Raw genomic sequence first — 22621 nt, 5'->3', positions numbered from 1 at the left:
TTCGTTCCAATCATCGTGGATTTTTTTCTTTCTAATGATTATATGGTCTATAGTCTTGGTTTTCACCTTATATTCTTCCCAGTTAGCCCTGACTAAAGTTTGCCAATCTCAATTTAAAAAAAAAAAATAAGAAATTCTTATTATGTTAAAAAATTCTTTCTCCTGCCTTTCACTTCTTGCTAACATTTCGCGGATATACAGGGTGTCTCAAAAGTTCCCTGATAACCGGTAACTCTATTATTATCAGAGTTACAACAAAATGTAAGATGGGAAACCTTCTCCAAATACGATTTTCAATCTAAAATGAAAGTTTTTTTTTTTTGAACGGACGAGCCGCTTGGGCTGTACACTCTTTATGCGACCAATGTTAAATGAAAATGCAATGATACTATTTACGTGGACCCACAACATAAGTGAATGAGGTTACTATCTTTTATACTAACGTGTCGATGGTCAGCTCCCATTTCAAACATGTCCCCATTCACCACACTCTTACAAAATTTATCCACTTCCTGCCACGCCCTCCCCTCCTCCAGTCCTTGTATTAATGGCAGTGTTGCATTTTCATTTAACATTGGACACATAAAGAGTGTACAACCCAAACGGCTCGTCCGTTTAAAAAAAAAAATCCTTCACTTTAGATTGAAAACATCATATTTGGAAACGGTTTCCCCTCTTACATTTTGTTGTAACTCTGATAATAACAGAGTTACCCTTTCAGGGGACTTTTGAGACACCCAGTATATAAATGACCTTAGCATCTATATCAGGAACTTGGTTAACAAGTAAATATTTTTTAGACAAATATTTGCAAACGAATCTCTTACGTAAAAATACTAAGATTCTCGCAACTGTTTGTAACGTCGGCAATGATTCTATCGTGATCTTGAGTTATCGTAAAAGGTTTACAAAGAGATGACTCCTTCTTTCTGTTGTTAGTGACTCCTCGCCTACAAAGATGCTCACTCACTGGAAAACACTGAGAGAAGAAAAGAAAGAAAGAGTGGAACTGCTGGAGAAGTAGAAGAAGAAGGGGGGAAGAAGCAGTTCTTTAACTTTTTTTTCCTGTAAAATTTTTCCAGTCAGCGATCTTCCTCTGTTAAAAGGCCTGTGGCTAAGATGGACGCGAGAGATTGCGAAGGGGTCGTTCTGGTACTTGGCTCATTCATGATCGGAACGTAGTGCTTGCGTCTGTCTCTGTATATCTAACTACACTCTCCATCAGCGAGCACGGAAGTGCTCGGAATTCCTGAATAACAGCCGCACATCAAACGCTGTTATCAACTTGTACCGAAACACCAAGCTTTCAACTAAGTAATAATGAAGTGTCCTTCTCGGTTAACAACTAAATAATCATGTATTCTTTATAATACGCTTCTTCTAGTTTTTTTCCTTTTAAAGTCATATAAAGGCTAATTATAAGGTAGGAACAATGCATTTAATATACGTACCACTTACAAGGTTTACACTCTTGTTTCTTGGAGGAAGAAAGAAATAATTCATGTTCCTAATCAGCTTAAGTAATGTCCTCGTACTTGCTCTTTTGACTGGAGTGTACTGAGAAATTTTATGTTTTCTAATTTATATTCCCTTGACTATGTAAAATACCAATTACAAGTAGTAATATGCGCGTAACTGTTAGAATGGTGTATGTGTGTCACTATTAGGAGTATGTGTGTATTACCGTTAAGAGAAGTCGAACAACAGTAGATTCAGTAGATCTATCTAACAGTGTGAAGTTTTCATATACTGTACAACTATAAATAAATAACCCAATTTCAGCAGATTAAGTACTATCAACTACATCAGATTCGCAACAAACAACTTACTTCTGAACGTGTTAAAAAATTTTATTTTCCTCGTTTTTTTAAATACACAGAAATTTACCTTTAAAGTACCTCAATACATAGAAATTTGCCCTTAAAGTATGTCACTCCATAAAAATTTACCCTTAAAGTATCTCAATACATAGAAGTTTACCGTTCAAGTATCTCTATACATATAAATTTATCCTTAAAATATCTCAATATATAGAAATTTACCCTTAAAGTATCTCAATACATAGAAATTTACCCTTATAGTATCTTAATACATATAAATTTACCCTTAAAGTATCTCAATGCATAGACATTTACTCTTAAAGTATCTCAATACATAGACTTTACCCTTAAAGTATCTCAATACATAGAAATTTACCCTTACAGTATCTCAATACATATAAATTTACCCTTAAAGTATCTCAATACATAGAAATTTACCCTTAAAGTATCTCATTTTGTTCAGATCGATATAATTTATCGATTGATATAATGTCTTATCGTTGGAAAATATTTTAATTTTTATTGCAGTGAAATAAAAATTAAAGTTTAGGTGTTAATTTTGACCTGTATCTCATTGAGCATATTCTGTACTGTTGTCTTTTGGTGTCATAATAAAACGCTTGATTAATGTATATTTTCGTATTAGTTTTATGTAATAGGTGGCGTAGTTATAGTTCTTTTTTTTTTAGAAAAAAAAAGATTGGGGGTAAATGAAGACTCTCCGTGTCCGTGTCCATATCCGTGTCGTCCGTAAAAGGGAGGGTTCTTTCTCATAATAATACTTTTGCCGGGACGAAAATCCTGTTCGCATTGAGAGGTGTCAGTTAAGGGAAATTTCACTCATTAAAAACAATGCAGTTTATTCTGTTTTGCATTCAAATCCTAAAATATCTGAAAAAATATAGATATCGAGCATAAATAAATTGTTTTATAATCAGAAAATCCATGTTCGATTTCCGCAGTAGATCATTCTGATAGTCTACTAGCTTGAGTACCAGGATCAACACTTAAATATATAAGATGTTTGTACAGTAATCTCCTTGTAAAAGTTCCTTTTCACTTGATATTATTTAAATTTTAGTGTAAAAAGAGTTCTTTACTAGTAAATTCTGAAGAATTGTTCTTAAATTAATAAACATCAGATGTTCTAAATATTGTCTGAAAAGAATGTATATAGAATGTCAAGATCTACAGGAAGTGCTTAACGCTATTATGTTCAGTAATTGACTAAGTATAATGAATATATATAAAAATAAAATAAAAGTAAGTAATTAGTCTGCTGACTGCTTTAGAATTCTAATTTAGATAAGATCTTAGTGATAGTTCCCTTTCACATCACGTCATTCGACCTCAACCTCGTACTTGTAAAGATTTTGCTGTGAATCTTCCCACTCTGTTCGTCCTCCAGAGAACTTCCTCTCTCGCACCACTCTACACGTCCTCAACCTATTTGTCAGTTAAGTCTTTTTGGCTTTTTAATTAAATTATCTTTATTTTACGTTCTTATAAAGCAATTATTATTATTAAAGTATTATTTTTTTCTCATTTTTATACATGAAGCAAGAATCCTATCGTTTTTCCTTGAAAATTAAAATATTTAGGTGCAGAATGCAAATAAATACTCACAAGTAGTTTCCCTTACGTAGTTCAGAAGTTCAAAAGGAATAAGGAAGCAGGAGTGAAGGATTAGGTTAAGAATTAAGTTAATGTATACAAGAGCTGAGTAATTAACGACCTCATCACATAGATATTCATCTGCACAGGTCAAGTAATATTTCTTTTATATGTATGGCACTGGGGCTTCTTTTAATGGCAGCGAGTTAAAGACAAATATTATTAGGTCACTCCAATGTAGGGGAAATATCGAAAAACCCTGAAACACGTCTTTGATTATTTTAAATGAGAAACTAAATAACAAATTTCATGTCTCTAACCTTAACGAATTTCGAGATCCATTATAATAATTGTAACATTATTATGATTATAATGGATGGTAAATATAATCACCATCCATTATAATAATTGTAACCCCATTCTTTTTCTTCCCACTTTTCCCTTCCCCTCTAGGGCGAATATTAAAAAAAAAGTGGTTAAACACGTGTCTAAATTATGTTAAATAAGAACTCCAAATACTGATTTCCATGTTTCTAAACTTACGAGATTCCGAGATGTGAATATCTTATTATAATAATTGTAGACTGAATATAGAATCCGTGCTAAGTGCCAAAAATGGAGAAGTTGGGTTTATTTTAAAAATGTGGCCTATGTGCCTAATATACTCAGTGAAAAACTGGCTATCTAGTATTCACTGTGGAAGTAGTCCAAATAATCCTCACGAAAACGCACGTGTCTATATGTCCCATCAGTTCTGAAGTAACATCTCGGCTGTTTAGTCAATATTTTCGTTTTGACACTTAGCACAGATTTTATATTCAGTCTACAATTGTAATTTCTACCCAATTTTCTTCCCTTCTAGGTCAAATATCAGAAAACGCGTGTCTAATTATTTTAAATGAGAAATTCATATACCACATTTCATGTCTCTATCATTCAGAGATTCCGAAATATGGTCATTTTCAGATAATAATTGCCACCCCTCTTTCCCCTTATCTTATCGAATTTCCAAAAATTCTTCCTTAGTGAGACCTCAAATCACAAATCCTATGCCTTGTCCAATTTTCAAGTTTTTAGTTTAAGCCGTTTAGCCTGGTGTTGATGAATCAGTTAGTCAATCAGTCAGGTCTTCTTTTATGTAAGAGAGAGATTATTTTCTTTCATTCTATATTCGATCGAAATTTTATTCTTTTTCCTCTGTCTCTGTTGACTGTTTTTAATATTTTGGAAGTTATTTTATGAGTGACATGCGTTGCCCAATTAGCCTTTTTGTGATAGTGACAAATATCCTTGTTACTGATAACCTTCATTAAAATCCCAATCAATCAATTAATTGCGTTCCTTATTTCAGTTTTTTTTTTCATCTAGTTCATCTACTGTACATAAGTAAGCTGCTAGTCTAGTGGCTAGCGCGCGCCTTTGGTTAAAGGGATCCTCGATTCCTGGTGGGAGAGACTTGAACTTTGAACGCATTGCAGTAGTTCGGATACCATCCTAAACTTTAAGTCCATGCCTAATATTTTTTATAGCCTAGGCATTAAAAGGAACGCTTATGTCAATCCAACTAGCCAAGTAAGCTAGAACTTGTTGATGGATGGAACTTTCAGATAAGGCAAGATAATCGTACGAAATGTATGGAGAAGATTGTAGAAGATTAGCTGGTGAAAGGAAAACAGCAATGAGGAAATGTTGAAACAGTCTGAGAGAAGGGCATAATAGCTCTATTGAAGATAAATTAAAGGAAGAAAATCTTACACCATATAAGAGGACGTGAATGAAGGAAAAAGGAAGAGAGAGAAAGATACATTTTGCTAGTGGTGGTGGTATTAAAGGGAATAATTCCTCATAGAAAACGGTTAAGTTGGTGGAAATTCTTATGTTTGATTTCTGGACTTGCTAAAGGTTTGTTTTCCATCTGGCTCACTACTAAATGAAAGATTAATTCTTAAAAGCAATGTAGGATGTTTTCTTCGTATATTATGGTAATTAAGAAGAGTAACTGGGTGAGTATACATGCTGCCAAAAATAAAATAGTGTTTGAACATAATTTGGACATTTTTTAGAAACTACTTTTGGTTATTGTTAACATGTCCAGTGTTCTATCAGTCTTCAAAAAGTGTCTGAATGTATCATAACAATGGTAATAGGAACTGTTATAATAGTTTTCAAAACATACCTGAACTTCTGATGCGTCCAATGAGTATATGAGCACAGAACGATTTTTACATGGAGTTCGGAGACTTTACACATTACCATTTGCACATTTACAACTCGTCTGTTATCGTATACGCATTCAGCACGTCAGAAGTTCATACACATTTTGAACATTTTATGGCAGTTCCTGTTAACCATCGTTAGATGCATTCTAGACACTTTTTGTTCTACAATTTTCTGATAGAACATTTCAGGGCATTTTTGGACATATTAAACAGTGACCAAACGTCCTCTCTAAAAGAAAATGCCCCAAACAAATTTAGCTTTTGCAGTGTACAGTAGAAGGGACAAATTCAAATTTACTAGAAACTGATTTGAATATGAGTAACTACAATAGTCAGAGTGTTTATTAACTTAAAATGCAACCATTATGAGTAAGTTTAAACCATTTCTACTTTATTTATCATTTAAATTATAGGTAGGCTATAGTAATCTATTATCACCTTTAAAATCTTTTTTTTTTTTAACTTTCATCCCTTTAGTGTATGTGTATGTGATAGTAACACTGATGGTAGCGAAGTAGAGCATTGCAATCTTCATTTGCAGTTGTAAGCTTTCAGCAACAGGTTTCACTTCTTTTCTTTGTAAATTTCACACACTCTATTATGTACCTCCAAGGGAATTTTTCTTTCGTTGTGAATGGTACATTCCCATGTTTGTACTGACTTAATTTCCAGGCAATCTGATTGTCGGGGTTGCCTTTTTGAAAGTTTTTTTTCTCTCTCTCTCTCTGTCTTCGGTTTCAGAAAATAACTTACATTTGAATGTTTTTCTATAGAAACGAACAGATAGATTCTTTACCTGGAACAGGTATAAAAGTAAAGTTTTTTTTTAAAAAAAAAAAAGCACTCGAGCTACAGAGCTTTTCCTTTGTTGAACACTGTAACAATTTCAACTAAACTAAAAGTAATATAAAAGCAAAAAGGTAGGCTTAAAATGTTTTAATTCTTGTGTCTTGCTGAGATAAGATTCCTCATGGTAGGGCAATACACATAAAGGGATTTTAAATCAAATCTTTTACTGACTGACTAACAAATGCCGACTTACCAAGTCACTTGATGGAAGTTTTATTATGACAGTGGCTTTTGTTTCTTCATCTTTTCCACAGGCATAAACTCTAACACCTGCTGTTTGAAACTATAAAGATTTCTTTCCTAGCTTTTTCGAGATCTAAATTATGGCTGTACATTGTGAGATCTGTTTTTCTGTAGAATTTACTGCAGACGAATTACGTGACAGTATTTGATGAGAAATTGTGAGGAATTTCTTTCTTAGGAAAGTGATTTATTTAGAATGTTGCATAGTGCGGTATTGTATCTCCTCCCCCGGAAAAAGAATACTTTCAACTCTTGAGCTGATAGTTATTTAGTATCGTATATATTAACAATTTTACCTATTTCTTTATTTACAATAAAGAAAACTTAATAATTTACATTGTAATATTCAAATTTTACTTCCTGAAATCTTATAGTTTCACTGCTGTCTATAATCAAAATTTAGTTTTAAATTGGAATTCTTAATTTTTTGAAACTTAATTGGCCATTTTTCAAACGTTATGTGTTCGATTTTTGGCGTGGAAAGACTATCCGCATTATGGAAATTTGTGTTGAACCATACAGTGTGCAGTTAAAGAGCTGTTTATGGATTAAGAAGCAGAAATTTATGGATCAAAAAATGATGGTGTTAGGAATGGATGTATTGAACGTGCATCGACCAGTTGAGCACATGCGCCATCTGATCGGCCATAGCTCATTATGAGCTTAAAATGACTCAATTTATCGATATTATTAATATGAAATATAACTTTCGGTAGTTTATGTTTACTCATTTTTATTCTGACATAGTAAAATATATTATTTAAAGTGTGACATTTATACGTATGCTAATACATTCCAGGGGTGCTAAGGGATACGGTGGCTCAGTGGTAGAGCGCTTATCTCTGGTGTGTAGGGTCCCTGCTTCGATCCCCGGCTAAGTAAGTTTGTGGGTGGACAATATCGTGTCCGTGGGTTTTCTTGGGGTACTGTGTTTCCTCCCAGTTTATCATTCCACCACTTCTTCCATCGTCATTCACTTGCTGTAATCATCGTCTCCCTTAGCCTAAAGGGCATAATCATGGGACATTAAACTAAAGATTTCCTTTTCCAGACGTGCTAATATCATAACTAACAATATAGTGATAAGAGAACAAATAACATAATCATAATACAAATTCCTATATGTTTATTTTACTTGTTAAAAAAGGGTTACCTTGTATTTTGTTAAATTAAAAGGAAACTATTTATATAACAAATCAAGTACAAAAATATCTTGGAGTTTATTCATAATCGTATCTTACGCATATGAGTTGAATTTTATATGTTGGCAAATGTTAAGAGTCTTCATCCCGGCGAAATTAAAATACCGCTAATTGTACAGTAATTATGTGATATCTTCAAATAGATAAAAGGTAATCGAAACGTGGAACAAAAGCGCCCTAGACAATATTATTTTACATGAGATACCGTTATCACGACTCACTTATCTGCTTTCGATTTCGAGCCATTTTGAAAGTCGGCATTTATTTTCGCGTTTCTAAACAGCTGAAAACGGAAAGCCACTAGGTGACTTGTGATAACGGTACCTCACGCAAAATAATATTGTCTAGGGCGCTCTTGTTCCATATTTCAATTATCTTTTGTCTATTTGAAGATATCACATAATTACTGTAAAATTAGCGGTATTTTAATTTCGCCGGGATAAAGACTCTTAAAGGCAGAGATAACTATCAACATTAGATGTGACTCTATTTTGATTTTCTGTACATCATACGTGATCAGTGCCAAATAATCTGCTGAGAAACTCTTACCACTATACATATATAAGTTAGTGAACCTTCTTATGAATATTTCAATTGAAAGAATGACGGCAAAATAGATTCTTCAAAATAAACATAAGTGTTAGCAACCATTTGTGGTGGCTGAAGGCTAAGAAAGTTAAGAGTTAAGGCGACCATTATAGTCGCTTTACCGTGTCAACATTTGCATGAGAGAAATTCCCAAAGAGCATTTTAAAATCTCTATAAACAAAAAGATTATGTTGTAAAATACATAAGATCCCATTCGTCAATCAATAATGTTATCCGTGAAAACAGAAGTGTTATACTTTTAAAATATCCAAAGGAAATATAACGCACAGCAGACAATACAGATTGAAGTGTGTATAGGATTTTAAGAAATACTGATATTAATGTTACCTTCTTTGTTGAGATTTCAAAGGAATACCATATTTATTATTTCTGGCAGACTATACATCAAACAATAACATCTCGACTTAGTTCTTTACTGTGTACCTATTCGTGCAACCAACCTTGCATATTTGCTAGAGTAGTTGGTAAATCATACAGTCACAAAGGTATCTCAATAAGAATTCTGCTCATGTTAAACATATTTATATTCATTTAAACTCAGTGTCAGTCATTAAAGAAGAAAAGCGTGAAATGCGCCTACGTAAACAAACAAAAATACATAATGTACCTCTTATGTATTATGCAATTGGTTATTTTCTATACATTACAATTACACTGATACAAACGGCTTCGAGACATGTGCGACCTTCCACTTGTCTTTCCCTGACCCCAACTACTATCGTAGGTACTTTCTTACGTTGCTCTAAAAACATAAACAAAATATTAAGGCAATATATGTACAATTTATGGTATATTTCAAGTAGTACAAGAGAAAAGGATTATCCGTACTTACTATCAGGTTAAAATTTGTCCTGTTCTTCTTCTGGTTTCATTGTTTCCATATTCAAAACAGCTGACACCGAATGCTCGTGTTGGTAATAATAATACTGATAATAGTAGTCTTTCGAAAATACTTCTGACATATTGACTAATAAATGGTTGACCAAATTGTAGTAGATACGTAGATACGTATGACTATTTGATGGGCAATTCGTATAAAGCTAATATATATATACATGCTAACACAGACACAAATATTTAGACCTACACCGTGTAGATCTAAAAATTTATTTGTAAATCCAGCCGTCATAAATATTTGTTATATTTTCACTTCGATTGTATGAAGTCATGTTTACTATTCAAGTGGGAAAATTTATGTGGTTATTTTAATTGATAAATGTTCTTCACAATCGTTTTGTTAGCTTCCGAGACAATAGTATATTAGGACTTTAAATTTTTAGTATACCGATATACACTATAGGCCTTATGCAGAGTCGTTCTGACGCGCGATTAGTGCCATACTAAAGAGCTCGACTAACATATGTTTCCTGCAGTAGTCAGACCTTTAGTATGACGCTAATCATACGTCAAAACGACTCTGCATAAGGCCATAAGAGTTTAATTACAAATAAACATAGTATGTTTTATGTGCTGTAATATCCCTGAGGCGAGTAATAGAATAATCATAAATTAAAATACAATATAAATTTCCAAAAATAACTTTTTAAAAAGCCACTATAAAGCTTTTTTTCTATATACTTTGTGCTGTAAATACACTAATTGTCCATATACATTGATGATCGAATAACAAATTTATCGTCATGATTTACTTTGACGTATATAGCCTATCATTCTAGATCACTTGTATATACGAGTATGTGTCTTATTTGTATTACCTTTGCCAATAACCTTCGACATTCAAAAATTAAATATCAAACATTGTGGCAAAAAATAATGAAAACAATATGATTAATTATGAAACTAGATGAATGTAACAACAATTAATATCTAATTAGTTAATAATATTAAATGTTGCTTTTGTTTTATGTTTTACAGGTATGTACAGATTATCGAATATTAGAGGAGCAAAATGGTCTAGGACTTTGAAATTGGAACAATACGGTAAAGTACCCAATAATTTCCTGTACTCTCGGGGACAAGATAAGCGTTCCTGTTTCGCCAGAAACTAGCTGAAAGGAATTGAAACTATGAAAGGGATTTTTTTTTTCCATTTGAGTCTCCATTTTTCTAGCTTGATATGTGTGGTGTTGTTAATTTTAATGGAACACTATGTATTGATTATCGAACAAAACAAACCTCGACCCAGATGCTAACTATATTAAAAAGGTTATTTCAAATAGTTAATAATTTTGTTGTTGTTGTTGTGGGGGCGGGGTTGTTAATCTTTATAAGCCCCGCAATCTTAAAAAGCATTAGATTAAGCATTAAGCATATGATAATGGTATGATATGCTTTATGTTCTATCTGCAATTCAGTTTGAAGTTTCGACGATATCTGAGGGGGAGAAATAAGTATATGCCTAGCATTTCTTAGCTTTAGCCGTATGTAAACGATATATCCAATGGACCTTGATAATGTTTCTGAAGTGAAACTTTAACTCATGTTTAACTGATTTTTTTAAGTAAATAAAAAAGACAAAAGACATGGACCGGTATGTGTTGTAGTTACCTTTCACTAATTGAAAATCAAGTCTTGGTTTCATATTTCTTCTAAGGTCAGCTTATAATGTTTCAACAACCTCCGCCGCTCTTAAGCCCTGAAGGTTTACAAGAAGAAAAAACCCAATGCCATGTTTAGTTAATATAAAGAAGTATGAATACCGAGGTTATGTGTCTACCACAGATTCATTAGCGTAGTAGCATTGATGTTCCTAGTCATCAAATTTCTGGAATATGTTTTCCGAGAACAGATTTTCTTGTGCTTCACATAACGTTTTTTTCTATATTTCTTAGAAGAATAGAAAATAATCATCCTTTTGGCTTGATCAACGTTAGTTCAAAATGTTTGTAGGGTTGGAAATGACCAATTTCAAAGGTACTAACGTTCCATATGTTGATTCAGTTATAATAATTGTACGCTTATATCTGTTTTAAATTTATAGTTAGTACATCTACTTATTTGATAAATCGGCGTTTCTACTTTATATTTCTTTTTTAGTTTCTGTTTACATAAAACATTGTAATAATATGTTTGGAGTTATTGTTACAACCGTATTACAATACGAATATTGCAATAATACGTATGAAAAAATATAAGAACAATGCTTTTATAAAGTGTATTAAACTTTGTGTGTATCGTAGAATGAAGGAATGGAACTAAGACTAAAAGCATTGGCCACTCTTCCTGAGGTTGTTTTTTGCAGTTGTTATCAAACTTTCAACAACTTACTTTTTTCTTCGGCTTCTTAAGAAGTCTTCTGTACTGTTTAAATTTTCATTGTAATGAATGTAATAATTCAGAATATTGTTTCTTTCGTCTAATACAGTTCTGACTTGATAGTACCTAGGTATATACTTAAGTATATTCGTAACAATTGTATAGAGTGGAAGTAGCAAATAACTGCAGAAAATCCATACTTAAAAGCTTTGTTATTGTACGAAAAGTGACATTAATTCAAGAGTGAGCTATCTTTTTTTGATCACACTTTTACTAACAGTAACTTGCAAATAGGGTTATTTACAAGTAGTGAAATAACGATATCTACTCAAACACAATCAATGTAATTTTTATATGGAGTGTGTTCTAACTTCGTAACCATTGTTTGTTCGGAAATGCGATTTTTACAAGGATGTCTACGTCAAATGTGCTTTAATGTTTTACATAAGGATTAGAAATGTGTTTCCTGAGAGACAAAACACAAGGATAACAAACCCATCGCACTAAATAAAAGGATCTCTTAAGATAAAGGAACATTAATAGTATTGTGTGAAGCTATCATATTAAGTTCTTGCGTTTTGTATATCAAGTTTTTATTAAGTCTTCCTACTACATTAATTGTTATTTCTACATGTTAGTTCGTCGTGAAACTTCGTCCGTTGTTTCAGCAGCTATTAGAATGTTAACTTCTTTGCCATTGCCCTTGTACGTAACTCCTTCAATAAATAAATAAATAAATAAATAAATAAATAAATAAATAAATAAGCACGATTAATTGGTTTCAGGAAATGACAGCACTATGCAAAATGTTGGAGGTCTATTTACAGTTGATTGAACTAGTTGATCACAAAAATTTTGGGTAATAGACAATTTAAAAATGAAAAAATAATATAAATTACGGTAAATAATACAAGGAACCCTTTCAAACAAGAAAAAAAATATTCAATTGCAAATGAGAAATGAAATATTTCAGTTTACTTCACATAGGTTATGCTTTGCATGCTAAAGGGAATGATAAATACTGAAAGGGAATGATTATAAAGCCGTTGGTGGAATGAGAATATGGGAGGAAAACAAACACATGGTTTGGGATTCAACCAAAGACCCCCTAGTACTAGAGGTGACCAGTCTACCACTGAGTCACCACGTCTCCATTCTTTAATTGTACTCATAAATACCATCACCATATCATTACAATACTCAACTGGACTTGTACATTATTTTCATTTATGTATGCATACCTGGTATTTACTACCTTTATTAATATGTGTGTTTAGTTATTTTTTTAAAAAAAATCAATTTGCATACCCATTAGTAATTTGTAATTATGTGTAGTAATAAAAAATCTCAATGTATTCCTGTATTAGGGTTCACATTAAGAGTAAAATCAGAGATGAGTACGATTTAATATTCTCTTTTAGTATCAATTTATACCGCTCTTTTAATTTATGACTCCTCTCTGAGCCATTCTAGTTTCCCTTTTTCATGCATGTATATATGTATATCTTTTTTCCCTCTGTTTTTGGAATTTTCATTGCAATTGCGTGCAGGGCTTTACCATAGCTTCCTGTTTTAACAATTGTGTTGTTGACATAACCCTCACAAAAGACAAGTGAAAGCTCCCAGTTGTTTCCTAGTTCTCGTGTTTTTTTTTCCTTTTTTTTATGTATACGTGTAGAAATATCATGAATACACTCATACTCTAGTAGTACTTCTTAACCTTAACTACGGAATGCAAATTACAATTTTTGGAATATGATATTTATAGTTAGTAAAAAGAGTATGCATGCTGGGGTCGAATGATATACTCAAGGATGCTTCCCATATTTATGTATATAAAGGCGTTTCCTCATCATATAACATGACAAGAGATAAATTGAACTCAAATTACTATGTCGGTACGTACTTGAAGGTACTGAAAGTTTCCCAAATAGTAGTTTTGGCCTTTTTTATTCTATATACAGTGTATATAAATTACATGGACCATGTTATGTAACATGAGAGGCATCTTATAAAATGTTTGTGAAAGTTTTTCGATTGTATGTTCTTTATTTATTGTCTTAATGCACTTGTTATTGTATGTTGCTGCAAATGTGTTCAACACGCACTTCCTGGACGGATTAGACTGCATCTGTTCTTCTTCTTCGTTTGCTTAGGTGCAAATTTTAAATCGAACAGTAGGTACTTTTTTTGTGTGAATGTTGCGAATGTTTATTGTGCTCATACGCTGTTCATAAAAGCGCTGATTTCCACAGATCGGTATTTTATAAAAAGCAAAAGGTTATATCACAGTATGTTGTGGTGAAACCTGGCATACTATACATATTAACACGTTGCTTTCTGTATAATACTTCCACGTATCCAGTGTAGTTGTTCTGTCTCTGGCCCAAAAGCACGTACTTCAAGCGCCATTGTGTTAGTACTCAGAGTATTTTTGAGTTGAAAATATCTTCCTAATTTCGAAAATCATTAATACAGAATCGAAAGTCGACCATTGGGGCCTATGTTTGACTAATCCAATGTCAATTAACAGAAAAGCAGTCTCCTAACAAAAAATAAATAAATAAATAAAATAAAATCGGGGCACATACTCGATATTTTTGTATTTACAGTAACTCATATGTTCCTCCCATATTTTTCAAACAGGCAAGTTAATTCAGTTGGCATGCAATAAAATTATATCACTATAGTCTTATATATTACAACTGAGGAAGCCTTACATTTTCAGCATAAAGGGGAAAAGTTTAATTATGCATTTTTTAAATATGAAAATCTTTCAGTTTAACGTCCCATGATTTTCCCCTTTAGGTTAAGGGAGACGGAGGATTAAAGCAAGTGAATGATGGAAGAATAAGTGGAACGAGAATGTGGGAGGAAACGAGAGTACTTTGAGGAAACTCTCGAACACGATGTTATCTACCATAAACTTACTTGGCTGGCGATCGAACCAGAGACCTTATGCGGCAGAGGTAAGCATTCTATCACTGAGTCGCCGTGCCCCTTTTCTTCTATATGAAGGTGTGCAGGCTAGGTTCGCCTTTTCTTTGAGTGAATTGTGATAACAATAATAATCTCTACTAATAAGAAAATAATGTATTTATTTGTCTGGCTGTCATCAGCTTTTCGAAAAGAAAGAAGTAACCTAAGAGCCACCAAATTTGGTACACGGTTATAGCTTCACGAGATCTAATCTTGAATTTCTGCACGAGGGGGCGGGGGAATTATGGTGGCAAAATACATGTATAAGGGGAGAAGATACATAGCCAGGACACCGGATATTAGTGTCAAATTCATAATTTTCGGGATCGGAGAGATGAATAGTGATACTTCCGACGCCGTTTAAGTCCAACTTTAGCTCCCATTGTCCTGGGGGAATGGATAGCTTGAAGGACAAAATATACGAAATATGTGATATTAGTGTCAATTTCATAGTTTTCGGGGTCGCTGAGATGAATAGTAATACTCCAGTCACCATTCAAGTCCAACTTTAACCCCCATTGTCATTGGGGATTTGGTGGGCGTGAAAAGTAACATCTTCAATATGACTGATATTATTAGTGTTGAATGCATACACTGAAAAAAATTGTAATTAAATTGCCAAACATCAATGTAAAATCATTTACTATTCTTTTTTCTAAGTTGATGTACATTTCCTTAGATTAAATTACAAAATTTGCTGGATATTTTTACAAATTTACAGTAAATTTATAAGAAAGTATGATACTTTTATTGATAAAACTGTAATTTTGCACCATTTCATATTAGTAATTTTACTTTATGGGCGTAAATTGATTTACATATAGGAGTGGCAAACAGATTGCCACCGTTTTTTGTAAATTTACCTATGAAATTTTTTACAGTGTAGCTTTAGGGATCGCTAAGCTGATTGGTGACAATCCAGATGACATTTGAGGTCATGTTTAGGTAAGAAGAGGCATAGCAGCTAATCCGGGAACTAATGGAAGCAACGCCAAAGCAATTGCGCTTCAGTATTTATTTATTTCCCTTATATTGATAGGTGCAACGTTAAATGTATTGTTACTCGTTATTTATTTATTACACTCATATTGACAAAAGGAACGCCAACGGCGTTGCTGTTTGTTAATTATATCTTTCAGTGATATTGACAGGCACTTCTTAATCATTTATTTCACTGATTTATTTACCTTCAAATACAATCGGTATTTCAGCTAGTAAAGAATAAACGCAAACACTTCAGAATTTCTTCTTATGAAATTTCCAATTTAGATCTTCTGAACACTCTTTTTCCTCTGGCGCAGAAGACCCAGTTTTGAAAAATGAAAATGAAATGAAATTTTTGAGTTTTACGTCCCACAATTATGCCGGCTAGGCTAAAGGAGACGGCGTTGATGACAAATGAATGATATAATGAAATGAAGAAAGTGGAAGACAACGGGAGAATCATATTACACGCGCGGGCCTATTCTTTGGTCAATGCTCAGAAATTTTTGGGGCGAATCACAGCTTTATGACAATTGCTGTTGAAGCTTGTCCCGAGGAAACCCATGCACACGGCGTTTATCCACCACAAAGTTCACTTGGCTTGAGCAGGGTTTGAACCCGACACCCCATACACCATACGTGAATGCTCTACCATTGAGCCACCGCGGTCCCCACCCAGTTTCGATCCTTGATTGTAGTTCATGTAGTTAGGGTCCCATGTTAAGCTGTAAGACCACATTTCAGCGTTGAAAGTGAAATTAAACTCCTAATCAAATAACCAACGAAGAGATTAGTGCAGACTAGTGGTGGAAACATCTCGATTGAAAGAAGTGATCTGACTTTTAACAGTTATAATGATAAATAGTTCTGAATATCTAAATATTTGTAAACAAATAGAACAGGCACAAAAGAGAAAAAAATACGTTTCGACTACCATATATCGAACCTCTCAATTTCTTTCGATACTAATTTTTTTTATTTAGTTAAACCATGTCCAATTTATGATAAGAAAACTAGTATATATTTTTTTAAATAAAGAGTTCTTCAAGAGAGAAATATTTAGAGCAAAGAAAACAGAAACCAAGAAACGGATAATTGGAGAAGGTTGCATAACTAGGAACTTCGCGATATGCACATATCATTGAATTTAATACTGACTGCTCAGAAGGTTAGTGGAAAACGAGCTTATGACACAAATAATTCTTTTCTCAAATATATAAGTTCCGTCGATAGAAGCGTCGAAATGGCCAATCAGAATTGATCGTACTTTTGAATCTAGTCGTGAAATTACAGTAAAGTATTATAGAATGCATGCAAATTTGCGAAGGACAGGTTGAAATGCAAAGATAATCATTAGCGTTTAACGAAAAAAAAATGTCCAAAGATGTTCATTAGTGAAGTCATTCCGTTAATATCTTCACGATTAGCTCTCACTTTAACAGTGGCTATCCATATCCCATTCATTCATGAATACGTGTTTCACGTGATTCACTATCTTTACAAGAGTTCATTTCCATTATGTACTAAACTAACTACCTAACTTTGTGGTGTACCGTAAGTCAAAAAAATTTAATATTAAAGAAATAAAAATCAAATAAATTGTATCATATCCTAAATTGTGTTATATAAATTACAAAAGAAATAGTGAATTCTTAAATCAAATTAAGAGTGCAATTAAACTAATGGTTGCAATTTCTTATTGTCATGAAATGACAATATTTTATTGATGAAACAACTGACTTACAATGGTAGTATAGTGGAAATTTTTGTAACAATATAAATTATTTAACAGTGAACAATCAAGAGTTTTGAGTTTAAAACTAGACATAGTATGTCATATTAATTGTACAACAGATCATTATAATTTTACTCAATGCTTAACCAAACGGATATAAGCTAAATATTTAAACATTCAAATCTGCCTGTCACTTTCAGAGACCTCCTAATTTCATGTCACATGCAAAATAGACAGTTAAAGTTCTCTGTAGTCATACATTACCTTATTGCATATTTGGCTTGGTCTTGGCCGGACAATGGTCTTTCTTGCGGCATTTGTAATTTCGTATATACCATTCCATTGCGATTCTGGATACAGGACCCAGAATGCAGAATGCTGAATGCAGAATGATTTTTTACTTGCAAACTTGGTCATTTTATATGGACTATTGTCCTTGTTTACTTTAATTATTTTTCCTTTTAACTTTGCCAAAAGCCACCATAAAAATGTACAAAATCTTAGGAAAGTCCTAATTACAATTTCTGAAAAATATTATTGTTATCTAATGATGTACAAATAAGTATTTTTGAACTTTAATTTACCCTGAGGTTTACTTTCATCTTTTTCGTGATTTTATCCGAATTGTTAATTACTACTGACAAGCAATGTTATTTGACTACAGGTGATTCTTGACTATTTTGCTTCTGCTTCCAACGATTTCTTGATTACAAGTCCTGTCCTTGTGAGTTTTTAAAAATAATGTGATGCATATATCCAAAAGTTAAAATATTACAGAAAACTTAGTTCCATCTTCACCTACCAAATTGCCATTATAATTTTTATGAAAAAAATTATTTTTTTTTTTAATTCTCAGTTCATGGTTTCATTACATTACCCCACCAACTGGAAGAAAAATTCCTGAACAGTACCTTTAGCGTATGTCATTAGTTTTTTAAATTCTCAGTTCGAATAAACATTGAATAAATTGACAAACACTAAACACTGTGAAAAACACTGGGGGTGAACATAATGTCCACTTGAATGATTGTGGTCTCACTTCAGAACACTGGGAGGTGAAAAACGGGGTCTTCTAATTGTCCTTATCGTGGCCATCGATAAACGAAGAATGTCCCTAGTCACTCCACAGAAATCGAAGTGAAGACTGAATGAAATGGTTGATGATGTGAACTGCAACTGTGCCTCTGTAAATGCAGACGCTGAGAGCTGCGACTGACAGTAGGCAACCGATAGTGGTTCCTTAGATGGTCCTCTTCTTGATATGTACTCGAGACCGTAGTGAAGGATGATGAACAGCTACGCATTTGGTGTGGCATCTGGGCGTCACCTTTTGCTGGGAGCTGCGAATTAACGATGTCCTGGCCAAACCAAGGACCCTTGATGACGGATGAAAAACAGCTTTGCGTCCCGGTGTCCGTCGTGTGGACTGGAGGCGAGCTAAAGCTGCGGTGATTGGTTTTCCGAATTCTGGAATCGAACCCTGGACCTTTATGATGATGGGACAGCTGTGGCACTGGAACATTTCAACAACAACTGGAGACAAGGTGCTGCTGAATGATGAAAGTGACGATGTATCCGTGGTGAAACAGGAACGGGAGGAGATGCTGGCTGTTGTGGTGGTGATTCTGGAACCGCTGACGTAGAAGCTCGGCATAACTGCAAGGACTAGTTGACCATTAGGTGTTCTGGCTCTGGAGAAAGATGGCTGGATCTGCATGTGAGAGGCGCTGGAGAAACAGAAGCGGGCAGGCCAATGCTGGTACGGGAACGTATGGAAGATGACCCTTGTAGAGGCTGGACGTAGCATCTGGAACTGGACCATCTCGAAGAAGGATGTGCCCATGCTGGTGGACTACATTTTGCTGGAGAAGGAACTGGCCTCCTGCAGTGACATCTCTTTGCAGTTGCATAATGACAAAAGAAATTGCATTAGTTTTTTTTATATTTATTATTATTTTTAAACTTTTCGTGTTTTTGTCGTATTGCAATGTAAGGTAAAGTCGAACAATATCGAAAATTTATGGTAGAGATATGTTTAAAGTTTATATTAGTATTATTATTGAGAAATATTTTGTTTTGGACAAATATTATATAATAAGAACAAGGAAGCTTTCGCAGCAACTGTGTTTGTTTACTTGTGGTTAATGACCCAGAAACGAAAGAATGACACTCCAACCGTTATTAGATGGAATGTTATGATTAGAATTTTAGCGGAAGAAAGTGTGTTTTTCTGAAAAGTGAAAAGTGTCCTATGATGTTATGTTCTCGTGAGAATGCGATTGCCTGTGCGTAAATGTTATTGTTAGTGATTTAACTTGTGCTGATGTAGTGATTTCTCGTATTGTTGTTTTGTGTCTAGAATGATATGATTGTGATGTCTCAGGTAAGTCCTATAATAATGAAATTAACGTAGATACTGGCTATATCATCTGAGCATAGGAATTGAATATTAGCCTTCCCCCCACAAAGAAGACTAATATAGGGCGGTAAAATATTCCTGCACACCCCAATTCCAGGAATATTTTTACCTCGGTCTATTGTAAAAGCATGATTTACTGACAAAAGAGGAAATTCAAATACAAACCCTCGCGACGAGACTCCCCAGAACGCCACGTGTAGTGAGTATGTTTCAACTCAATTTTGTCAGTACGGTTTATGGTTTGAAACTGAACGAAATATTAAGCAAAATATACCTGTTATAAAAATGAATAGGATTCACCTGAGAATCATTAGTGAGATGTTTTTTTAGTACGAGAAACAAATGTTGAGAGTACCAAGGTTAATTATGTTAGTACAATCTGAACGAAAACGAGAAACACAGGCGATAGTTTGAGAGAAATAAGCAAGTCTATAATTATATTAGTATTATACGATCGAAAACGAGAGACGCAGGCGGTAGTTTGAGATAAATAATTAAGTCTACTGTGAGCGATTGTGTATAAGAAAACATGTATACTAGCAAACAAACACTATGCTAAACTGATAACAAAATTGTTACAAAAAATTGAAAATAATTCGATATTGTTTCTATGACACAGGGAAAAACAACATATCTATTTGGCATGTCACATGATAGCATATGTTTGCCTAAGGAGCTATGTACCGTAAGTCAAAAAATTAAATAAAAAATCAAAATAAATTGTTTCGAATCATTAACTAACGGGACAGTAAATTCTTAAATCAATTAAAGAGTGCAATTACACGAATGGTTGCAATCTCTTATTGTCATAAAAAGACAATATTTTATTAATGAAACAACTGACTTACAATGGTAGTATAGTGGATATTTTTGTATTTGACTGTGAACAATCAAGAGTTTTGAGTTTACAACCAGACATAGTATGTCAGATTAATTGTATAGCAGATCATTATAATTTTACTCAATGCTTAACCAAACGGAAATAAGCTAAATATTTAAACATTCAAATCTGCCTGTCACTTTCAGAGACCTTCTAATTTCATGTCACATGCAAAATAGACAGTTAAAATTCCCTGTAGTCATACATTACCTTATTGCTTGACTGGACAATGGTCCTTTTTGCGGCGTTTGTAATTTCGTATAGACCATTCCATTGCGATTCTGGATACAGGACCCAGAATGCAGAATGCAGAATCCCGAATGCAGAATCCAGAATGATCCTTTTAGTTGCAAACTTGGTCATTTTATATGGACTATTGTCCTTGTTTACTTTAATTATTTTTCCTTTTAACTTTGCCAAAAGCCACCATAAAAATTAGAAAATCTTAGGAAAGTCCTAATTACAATTTCTGAAAAATATTATTGTTATCTAATGATGTACAAATAAGTATTTTTGAACTTTAATTTACCCTGAGGTTTACTTTCATCTTTTTCGTGATTTTATCCGAATTGTTAATTACTACTGACAAGCAATGTTATTTGACTACAGGTGATTCTTGACTATTTTGCTTCTGCTTCCAACGATTTCTTGATTACAAGTCCTGTCCTTGTGAGTTTTTAAAAATAATGTGATGCATATATCCAAAAGTTAAAATATTACAGAAAACTTAGTTCCATCTTCACCTACCAAATTGCCATTATAATTTTTATGAAAAAAATTATTTTTTTTTTAATTCTCAGTTCATGGTTTCATTACAGTGGCCTATGGAACGAAGGTTCAACATCTCGTTCACAAAAGCTCTCCAATGACTTCTCTCCGAGCAAACTGGATCCAACTTCTTTGTATTCCTATTTCTTCGAGATTCATCTTAATATTGTCCTCTCTTCTGCGCCTAGGTCTTCCTAATGGTAGTTTTCCGATTGGTCTTCCAGTTAAGATTTTAAAAGCGTTCCTACTTTCTTCCATCCTAGCTAGATGACCTGCCCACCTGAGCCTCCTAGACTTGATAACACTAACAATGTTCGGTAAACCGTATAAATTATGTGATTCCCCGTTATGAAGTTTACACCATTCCCCTATTTCCGTTCCTCGTGGGTCCGAATATTCGTCTCAGGATCTTGTTCTCAAATACCTTTAGTATTTGTTCTTTCCTCAGTCAGCGACCATGTTTCGCAACCATACAGAACAACAGGCGTGATTATCGTTTTATATGTACTCCTTACATATATACATACTAGGGATGGCCAAAATTTTCCGGAATCCGGATTCCGGAAATTTTGTTTTCCGGAATCGGAAAATTTACTTTCTGGAATTCGGAAAAATTCCGGAATTCGGAAAAATTCCGGAATTCGGAAAAATTCCGGATTTCGGGAAAATTCCGGAATTCGGAAAAATTCCGGAATTCGGAAAAATTCCGGAATTCGGAAAAAATCCGGAATCCAGAAAAATTCCGGATTTCGGAAAAAATCCGGAATTCGGAAAAATTCCGGAATTCAGAAAAATTCCGGATTTCGGAAAAAATCCGGAATTCGGAAAAATTCCGGAATCCAGAAAAATTCCGGAATCCAGAAAAATTCCGGAATTCGGAAAAATTCCGGAATTCGGAAAAAATCCGGATTTCGGAAAAATTCCGGAATTCAGAAAAAATCCGGAATTCGGAAAAAATCCGGATTTCGGAAAAATTCCGACATTCGGAAAAAATCCGGAATTTTTCCGAAATCAGGAATTTTTCCGATTTTACTTTCCGGATTCCGGAAAGTAAAAATTCTGGAATTGGCCATCCCTAGCTAGT

The 22621-nt window shown here is 33.6% G+C and overlaps 1 protein-coding gene and 1 long non-coding RNA gene across 2 annotated transcripts in view; one reads left to right on the top strand and one right to left on the bottom strand.

Moving 5' to 3' along the window:
- Positions 1-22621, top strand: part of LOC145673188 (uncharacterized) — a 279284-nt gene that overhangs the window by 56491 nt on the left and 200172 nt on the right. The window lies entirely within an intron of this gene.
- LOC145673189 (uncharacterized) lies at positions 12341-22081 on the bottom strand. The gene is made up of 2 exons (XR_014128729.1): positions 17735-22081; positions 12341-12488 (listed from the first exon to the last, which is right to left on the bottom strand). It is a non-coding gene; the product is annotated as an uncharacterized LOC145673189 (long non-coding RNA).

This window comes from Thermobia domestica, chromosome 16, assembly GCF_964235325.1.
Source record: "Thermobia domestica chromosome 16, izTheDome1.hap1.1, whole genome shotgun sequence".
NCBI classification, from domain to species: Eukaryota; Metazoa; Arthropoda; class Insecta; order Zygentoma; family Lepismatidae; genus Thermobia; species Thermobia domestica.
Note: the sequence above shows the minus strand (reverse complement) of the source record. Positions and strands in the feature narration are given on the sequence as shown.